Source organism: Passer montanus, unplaced genomic scaffold (assembly GCF_014805655.1).
Source record: "Passer montanus isolate IOZ18808 unplaced genomic scaffold, ASM1480565v1 scaffold49, whole genome shotgun sequence".
Lineage (NCBI taxonomy): Eukaryota > Metazoa > Chordata > Aves > Passeriformes > Passeridae > Passer > Passer montanus.
Window position 1 is genome coordinate 673,471 of NW_024369818.1, and position 6,723 is coordinate 680,193.

At 51.0% G+C, this 6,723-nt stretch overlaps 1 protein-coding gene across 6 annotated transcripts in view; it reads right to left on the reverse strand.

Annotated features, from left to right (window-relative positions):
• FGF13 (fibroblast growth factor 13) overlaps nucleotides 1-6,723 on the reverse strand; it is a 184,411-nt gene that overhangs the window by 176,078 nt on the left and 1,610 nt on the right. The window contains exon 1 of one of the 6 annotated variants that reach the window (XM_039722634.1): nucleotides 540-675. The exons of the other annotated variants lie outside the window; for them this stretch is intronic. The gene's annotated coding sequence lies outside the window, so the exon portion shown is untranslated. Of the gene's footprint in view, nucleotides 1-539; nucleotides 676-6,723 lie in introns of those variants that run through there. 6 annotated transcript variants of the gene reach the window in all.

Here is a 6,723-nt window from a genome sequence, read left to right on the forward strand (position 1 = left end):
CCCAGGGACAGGACAGAGCAGGGCAGCAGGGCTGCTGCAGACAGGACAGAGCACCCAGAGCAGGGCAGCAGGGCTGCTGCACCCCCAGGGACAGGGACAGAGCACCCAGAGCAGGGCAGCAGTGCTGCTGCACCCCCAGGGACAGGACAGAGTAGGGCTGCAGGGCTGCTGCACCCCCAGGGACAGGACAGAGCAGGGCTGCTGCACCCCCAGGGACAGGGACAGGACAGAGCAGTGCTGCTGCACCCCCGTGCTGGCCTGAGGCGAAGCTGTCCCTTCACCCAGTGACACCCAGAGCACACAGCTCAGAGGGGGATTACACAACGCCCACCTCTGATCTGATCCCACTGACACAGCAGAAATTCATCCTAAACGGGGTGGTAACTAAATGCACATGCATCAAAGATCTCAAGCACTGGTTAAAGAATTTATTCTCGAAGCAACCCAGAGAGCCTTGTATCAATTATGTCAAACCCCAGCCTTTGAAAAGCACCTAGAGATTCCCCGGGCCACAGAACAGAGTATCTCTGTAAATGTACCTTGATTTCAGCTGCCAGCACAACCAGTGTCACAGGTAACAAAGCACCACCAGCTCAGATTTGGCCACTCTTGAACAGTGTACATGCAATGCAGCCCAGATCAATGGCAATTCGATTGCTGCTTCAGGAATATCTCTTCTTCCCACTTCATTTCTGCGCTCTGCTCCCTCCCACCTCACAGTGATGCTCTAATTATGCAAACAACGTAAGCAGTGTTCAATCCATGCCAGCCCTTTCTTCCTTTAGCACTGACCTTGCCTTATACATCACTCTCACAAAACTAATTAAGTGGAGAACAGTCTCACTTTACACTCTCTTCATGAAAAGAACTGAATTGTTACCTGCCTGAGGGTGCAATTCAAATTATTTTCGCCTTCATTTCACTCAGCAACACAATACAAATATTGAGCACGAAACCAGGCAATTCACAAAACCCTTTACCCAGGTTACCAGACACAAAAATAAAAGGATCATTGCAAATAACATGTATACCATAGCTGTCTCATTTTGGTATTTAACATGCATTTTCATGTAAGCCTGACCAAGACATGTTTTGGGAAGAGGAGGGGGTTTTTCTAGGTCAGATGTACTTGAGGAAGGAAAAACAGTTTGGGCTACACAAGCCCTAGAGCCAGGCTCAGCTAAGGGGGACAGGAGTGGCTCAGAAACCTTCAGTCCCACAGAGGAGATCTGAGACCACGGAACCTGTGAGAGCATCCAGCCACCAACAGGGCAGTTCCTGTCCAATATTCATAACACAAAAATCCTGGCCTGAAAGTGCTCAGTTAGAGGTTGTCCAGGGTGTGAGGCTTGTCCTCTTGGAGTTACAAATGTTTTGTTTGTACCCAGGACACCTCCAGATTTACAGAGGATTTTATACATGGATTTAAGCATGGATTCAGTGCTTGTAGGAGACTGAGAACAGGACTTGCCCTGTGCTCACTCCTGAGGAGGTTTTTCACACAGCTCTGGAGCTGTGTCTTCTTCAAGACACCTCAGCACTAAGAGGCAATGAGGAAGAGAAGCAGAAAATGAACATTCATTGACCCAAGGCTACCCTCAGCACTCCATCCCGAAGCACAGGGGTAAGAGCAGTGCCTTGCAGGAACCTCAGTAGATGGCACACAGTTAATGACAAGTCTCCAGCATCCCGTGGGTGGCCACAGACCAGAGATGGCAGAAGCCTAAGCCATGCAAATTCTCATGCAGCTGCTGGGGCTGCTGTGCTCCCCTCTGCAGTGCTCTGTGGGGCTGCTCGAGCTCCAGGCTTCATCTGCCCGGGAGCTTCTCCTTTGAAGATGAGGTTTGGCATCTGCCAAGAAGCTACTATTATTAAGTTTTCAGAAGCAAAAAAAAAAGGAGGAGTTTCACTACCTTCTGTACAGGATGAGTTCCTGGCATGGGCAGCAGCCACACGAGAACCAGCACTAACACACCCAGAGTGCGGAGCTTGTCCCTGGAAATCCTGCCTTGCCGTGCATTTCCTCAACACTGAGAACCATTCAGGAGCATCAGCACAAATGTGCTGGCATTTTCATCTCAAGACTGCTTCCACTTTTTAGTTGCTGACGTTTTACCAACATATGTGAGGGTCACTGTCTTGGGATTGAGAGGGAAGGATGTTTCTTTTATAGGGAGTTACTGTCGTTTGTGGAAGCAAAGCCAGCCCAGATAATGAGTCAGAACAGGAGGTAGTTACTGTAAATATTCCAAGCATGGGCACATTAACAACCACCCACTAATCAGAGGCAATGGCACAGGCAGACAGAACTGCCGGCGGTGTCAGAGGCAGTTCTGAGTGGCTCAGGGCCTCAGCCAGCCCCGAGCAGCTATTGTGACCTGTGGGAAGGGTCACAGCCCCGACTGTGGCTGTCCCCTGGCTGAGGGCGATGCAGGCACCTGCTCAAAGTGAAACCTGAATCCCAGACAGGAGGCTCTGAGATTTCAGTGTGAACCAAGCAAAAGCTTTGTGGATAACCTCACTCTGGTGCCATTCAGTGTTCACAGCACAAACACACGTTCTGATGTAAGTCAGCAGCACCAGCTGACCACAACAACACCCAACCTGCTGCTGGCAAGCACCTGCCTGAACAGATCCTCAAGTTCATGCCCTCAGCTGCAGCTGCTGCTGAGGTTTGGTGGGGCTTCTGGTCTGAAATGAAAAGAAGTGGCACCCAAATTTCTGACAAAAAGACAAAGAAATGGCCTGGCTGTGAGCTGAGCTGGCCAAGCACCCTTGAGGCAGTTGGCACCGTGCTCCCTTCCCCCTTCTCACCAGGGCTGCACTTGCTGCTAATTTTGATTCCGTGGCCTCAGACCAAGACGTGGTCAGCTTACAGGCTGCCCCTCTTCAGTCCCTGAAGTAAGTTACTTTCTCATGAATCAGTACTATAGAAATATAACTGTTGAGATCAGCTTCTTTATTTTTGTCAGCTTTTCTCCAGACCTTTCAATCATAAGCTGCATTATCCTATATTCCCATAAAGCCAGGAAAAGCAGTAATAGACACCTCAAAATTCTGACTTCTATTTTTCCTGCCAAGTGATTTCTCTAAGTGCTTTGTTTTCTGCTGTCACTGAATTAGAATAGTACCTGTACTTCCAGAGTCTTCACTGTTACTGTCACTATTTCAATACACTCTTCTCAGATTAGAAGCTTTCAGCTTCAAAAATGCTCCTATTTTGCTTTCTGCAGAAGAAAATACACTCTGCATTTTCTCACTGCTTACGGCTGAGGTTATCAGACTTTTGGACAAAGCTATCCCAGTTCCTTGTGTGACAGGATGGTGACAGGAAAAGATCCCCTGCATCTGCTTTGATGGGAACGCCAATAATCCCCTTAGTAAAAAGGAACACAAATGCAGATTAATCCATTCCCCAGATTCAGTTTGAGACTCTGCTCCAGAGCTTGGCTTTGCTCAGAGGAGCCACACAGACTGCACAGCAGCCTGGAGAGCCTGGCTGCACCAGCAGAGCTCTCTGAGGCCAGGTCCGGAGCACAGGGCTGTCAGCACGCCCAGCTCCCTCTAAAATATGGAATTCAAACCAGGTGATGTCGGTACAGCCCCAAGGACCGATGGGGACACTCGATGCACTGTGCCCAAGTGCGAGGCAAACACTTCTGGGGAGTGTTCTGGGGAGTGGAGCGTGCCCTGCCCTGGCACAGCCGAGGTCTGGGCACAGCAGCTCCATGGCAGGACAGGAGCCTGCCTGGTGGGAACTGCTCTGGGAGAGCTGCTCCCAAAATCAGTGCCACTGCTGTGCTGGGAGCGCACCCAGAGCACCCCTGAGCACTGAGCTGCTCCCAAAGCAGTGCCCACTGCGGGATGCTGAGCTGTCCCTCTCCAGAACCTCAGTCTCCTGCCCCCTGGCACAGTGAGGAGAGGCAGGGACACCTGGCCCAGGAGGAGCCCAGCCCAGAGGGGACAGGCTGCTCTCTGGAAGCAGCTGCTGGCTGCCCAAACAGCCTCACCCCAGAGCAGCAGCAGTGCCCAGCTGCCCTGGGAAGCAGCTGGGAGGACAGCTGGGCTCACTGCACCCTGCACCTGCCCAACACCCACACACCTGAATGAACAGGGGGATGGAAATCAGGGCCATGATCTGCCCCAATCTCACAGGTACACACTCACAGCTAATGCAGCACCCTGCAGAAAGTAAAGGTGCACATCCCTGACTTCATTCTGTTAATCCATGAGCTTTGTTTAAGATTAGGAGAGAAAATTCTAAATGCCCACAGCCACTTTTAAAAGCAACCAGATATTGAGCAAAACACAGCCATCACTGGGTTTTCCAGGCAGGACTTACAAGTGGGACCAACACACTCTTAAGCAAGCAGTTACCTTCCTCTTTGGCTTCAGGAAAGACATAAAACCCCCACTATTTTAATTAAAAATAGATTTTTATACTTCTGTAACACCTGCAGAACTCCACTGACACCACCACAGACTTTACAAAAGCATAACTTAACTGCAAACAAGCACTGCAAAGCAGTTAAGTATTTGCTCTGGTTTCTGCTTATTCCCAGCAAAATCCATGGCCTTTCAAGGTTCTGTATAAATCAGTTTTTTCTAAAAAGAGTCACCCCAAACCTGATGGAAGAAAGTGTCTTTTAACAACGTACACAGCGCAGCTCCTACACTTGGGCTGAACACAGCCCTCCCCAAATTCTGTGGAGAACTACAGCAAGGTCTCACCTCATGCATGGCCCTGCAATGCCTACGACAGCTTCGGGAGTGAGAAAAGCTGGCACTGCTCTCACTGAGCAGCACTGCATGCTTGTGAGGCACACATACCCCTGGGACACCTGCATTTACAGCAGGGATTCAAACTGCACCACCCGGCCTTGCAGAGTGGGGTACACGAACATCCCCACAACAAGCTGTTTGTACATAAAACATGATCATGGGGTTCTTTGAAAGAGCTTAACTAACTCAAAAGCACAGAGCCTTCTCTCAGGACTCCAGTGCCACTCTACACCTGCAGGAAAACACAGGAAATGGTATCCCCACCCTTTCCAGGAAAATTACTGGTTTATTGTATTAAAAACCCATCCAAACAAAAAAAATCTTATTAAAAAAACCCCACCCATCACTGCCTGGGTTTACTATGGCTGGAGCCAAATTAAACATTCCCATTAAGGGTATTAACACTTGCAATCACCAAGAGAATTCAGGTGATTCAGAATAGCACAAAACACTTCCTATTCTCGTGTACAGCTCAGGAGGCTGAAGAGGACCACGCAGCCCATACAGGAGCTAGCAAATATTAACTCCTTGTCAGCATCCCGAGCCTCTCCGAGCTGCTCACAGGTGCTCAGCATGACTCACAAACCACCCCACAGCCGGCTCCTCCCGCCGCGCCAGCGCTGCCTCCTCGCTCGGTGGCAACACACAAAGTTTTGATGCGAGCCCAGGGAGCGTGGCAGCACCAACTGCTTTTCCTGGGAGCCTCAGAATGTTCACCTTCTGCTAGCCTGTCAGCACTGACATCACAGCCTCGCACGTCTCAGGCACCACTGACTCACTAACACACACAAATGCCTTTGTCCCACTGTCTGACATGTGCCAAAGCGACTTCTGACATCAGGTGTGTCATTAAAACCTGTAATCGTAGCACAAAATGAATATGTGAGCTTGATTTTTAAAATAAGCGTTCAGGCAAGCATAGCACAAGTATGGCAATTTCTTTATGTTTATACCACAGTTCTAAACCGTGCAAAATAATTCCTCAGAAAGGCAGGAATCTTTTGTTCTGCACTGCTTAATAAATTATTTAAAGCGCAATATAGCGAATAAGGCCACCATGAAAGAAAATCAAAACCAACTCAACTTCAAAGGATATAATGTAAAAGCAAAACATATTTATCTAAAAAAGTAAGGTTTTGCAATGCATCTAAGTAGTGAAGTTGATTGTGTTGCTGAGAAAAAAAAAGTCATGCAAACACTAAGGATTTGGACATGAGACAACATAGTAAGATGGGGAAAGACAGAGTTGGGGAAAAACTCACATAAAAACAATATTTTAAAAAGCTTTTCAAACTCTTAAACTTAAATTTTCAAAATCACGAAACGCCCCAGCTTTTTATCAGGAATAGAAAGGCTGTATTGTTTTGATTCGGCCTCTCTGGCTGTGAGAAAGTAAACGGCGGGGAAGTGTCCCACTCCGTTTTACAGAACTAGGGAAAAAGGAGCAGGTTTTGGTCCTCCGGGGAGGCCGGGCCCAAAACCCCTCCGGGTGTCCCCAGCCGGGACTCCGAGACCTCGCTCGGGTGTGCGGGGAGCCGCGGGGCCAGCGAGCCCCGCAGCGGGCATGGGCACGGGGACACCGCGGGCCGCGACCCCCGAGGGACCCCGGAGGGAGCCGGGCAGGGAACCGGGCAGGGAACCCCCACACCCCGGAGGGAACCGGGCAGGGAACCGGGCAGGGAACCCCCACACCCCGGCAGGGAACCCCCACACCCCGGCAGGGACCCCGGCAGGGATCCCCGCACCCGGCCATGCCCCGGCGCGGGCAGCTCGTCCCCTCACGCCCCAGCGCCGGGGCCCGGGGCTCAGCGGGCCGGGGGAACTCCCGTGCCCGGCCCCGGCCGGGTCTCCCCGTGCCCGTGCCCGGCCCCGGCGGTGCCCCGGCCCCGCGTCTCCATGGCGATGTCTCCCCTCCGCGCCCCGCCGGCCGCCGCAGCGCCG